This window comes from Schistocerca cancellata, chromosome 6 (genome assembly GCF_023864275.1).
Source record: "Schistocerca cancellata isolate TAMUIC-IGC-003103 chromosome 6, iqSchCanc2.1, whole genome shotgun sequence".
NCBI lineage: Eukaryota > Metazoa > Arthropoda > Insecta > Orthoptera > Acrididae > Schistocerca > Schistocerca cancellata.
Window position 1 is genome coordinate 251,717,742 of NC_064631.1, and position 2,329 is coordinate 251,720,070.

General features: G+C 49.5%; 1 non-coding gene across 1 annotated transcript; it reads left to right on the forward strand.

The window, feature by feature from the left end:
• The first annotated feature begins 684 nt into the window (after window positions 1-684).
• On the forward strand, window positions 685-791 carry LOC126090324 (U6 spliceosomal RNA). The gene has a single exon (XR_007521169.1). It is a non-coding gene; the product is annotated as a U6 spliceosomal RNA (small nuclear RNA).
• Window positions 792-2,329: the final 1,538 nt, after the last annotated feature.

The window sequence follows — 2,329 nt, forward strand, 5'->3', positions numbered from 1 at the left end:
GCCGAGACCAATTACCCGCCTGTGCTCATCCCAGCGGCAACCAAAGCGGTCCTGGTAATGGCGGCAGCGATGTATCTAAAACTGGGCTTCAGCGTCTTAATCTGGTGGCAGATCTCGGATTCAAAAGCTATTTCAGTTCCTGTCTTATCGCGAAAGACGTAAAGCTTAGGACATCATTCGTTACAAGTGTAAGGTCTGCTCGTGCAGCTTAACGTGCAATGCGCTGCCTAGCAACACAGTTGGGGAGTTTCCAGAATGAGATTTTCACTCTGCAGCGGAGTGTGCGCTGATACGAAACTTCCTGGCAGATTAAAACTGTGTGCCCGACCGAGACTCGAACTCGGGACCTTTGCCTTTCGTGGGCAAGTGCTCTACCACCTGAGCTACCGAAGCACGACTCACGCCCGGTACCCACAGCTTTACTTCTGCCAGTATCTCGTCTCCTACAGTCCAAACTTTACAGAAGCTCTCCTGCGAACCTTGCAGAACTAGCACTCCTGAAAGAAAGGATACTGCGGAGACATGGCTTAGCCACAGCCTGGGGGGGATGTTTCCAGAATGAGATTTTCACTCAGCAGCGGAGTGTACGCTGATATGAAACTTCCTGGCAGATTAAAACTGTGTGCCCGACCGAGACTCGAACTCGGGACCTTTGCCTTTCGCGGGCAAGTGCTCTACTTGCCCGTACTCGCTTCGGCGGTACATATACTAAAATTGGAACGATACAGAGAAGATTAGCATGGCCCCTGCGCAAGGATGACACGAAAAATCGTGAAGCGTTCCACATTTAAGTTCGCCGGCGGACGGCGTGGAGGTAGGACGTAATGCGGTGTGCGCTGCGCCGTCTGTGCTTCCGCGTGGCAAGTCTTGCGCTTGCTGCGGCTTAAAACTCTGTTTATAGAACACTTCGAGAAGTAATGAGTAGCATGCAGTAATGGCTCAACCAAGTCGAAAAGATACGTTGAAACTTACCTTTGATCCTCGATATGCCAGACCCAAGTCGTTTGAAGTAGAACATTGGTCAGAAGAAGATGTGAAGCTCTCCTTTAATGATGTAATTGGGATCCACCTGTCGATTGTAGCTTGTGTCGTGTTTGTTAAAATGCGTAGTTCCGAGTTGTGCGAGAAAATAGTTGAGTCGTCCCGAGGTGTCATGAAATTTAAGCACTCAGATGGAAACGTTGGTGAAGTCACCGTTGCACATGCTGATTTTGGCATTCGTACAATTCGAATCTTCGAGTTGCCTTTTGAGATTACAACAGACCAAATTAATGCTGTTATTTCACCCTTCGGGAAAGTGCTCAGCAACTTTGCCTAGAAATGGTCAAGCGCGCATAAATTCCCAGTATTAAATGGCGTGCGGCAGCTTGGAGTAGAGTTACAAAAGCACATTCCGTCGTACATAAATGTCTGCGGGTATAGAGGAATTGTAATTTATGACGACCAACCGCGAACCTGTGCCGCCTGTAACAGGCGTGGGCACGTTCGCGCAGAATGTATACAGCGGCTCGTGGCGCAGCTGCGGGCCGGCGAGTCCGACAGGCCACCGGCGATGACAACACTGCCGGGAACTTACGCCGCCGTGGCACGCGAACGGCCGACTGCTTCCTCAGTCCCTGAATCGTGTGCAAATACAAATTCTCCAGACACTGAAATTCCGATGGACGTCAGTGCCGTCGCCAATCTACGGAAACAGTTGAAGTTCCACCGAAACAGGCACCTGCAACTGTAAAGGCAGCAGATCCGCCGGAAGTTGAAGACCGACACACCTTGCAGGAAAGCGACACTAACTTGGTTACTGAAGAAAGTCCGTAAGGTGCAGAGGAGACAGCTCCGACACCCCGACAAAAAGCGAAGGACATAGGTAGTACCTTAAGCCAACAGATCTATAGCAACACGAAAGCGACACCAGTTTCTGAGGAGCGTTCCCCTTCTGCGCTGGAAAATTGAGACGTCCAAGGAAAGCCAACAAAGAAAGCATCCAACCACCCCCAAGAAACGAGTCACTGTCATGAAGCTTCACTCGTCCCACCCACGACGACAACCTCAACCAGCTGGGCAAACGAAAGCGACCATAACAATGCCGACGAAGAAATGACAGAAGTTTCAGAAACTAAGACAGATGGTAAGCTAGCCCCACAGGTGGCTGATTTCTTCAACGAAGACGTCTCCGCGAACGTACATTCTAAAGAACAAGGACACACCACTGAAACGTTTGCTACCGGTGAATATTATTAAAATGCGTTTTAAAGCTGACGCTTGCGAGACAAAACAGAAGAATGTTTTTTAAAGTTAGATCAAGTAGAACGAAGAATGTCTGACATACAAG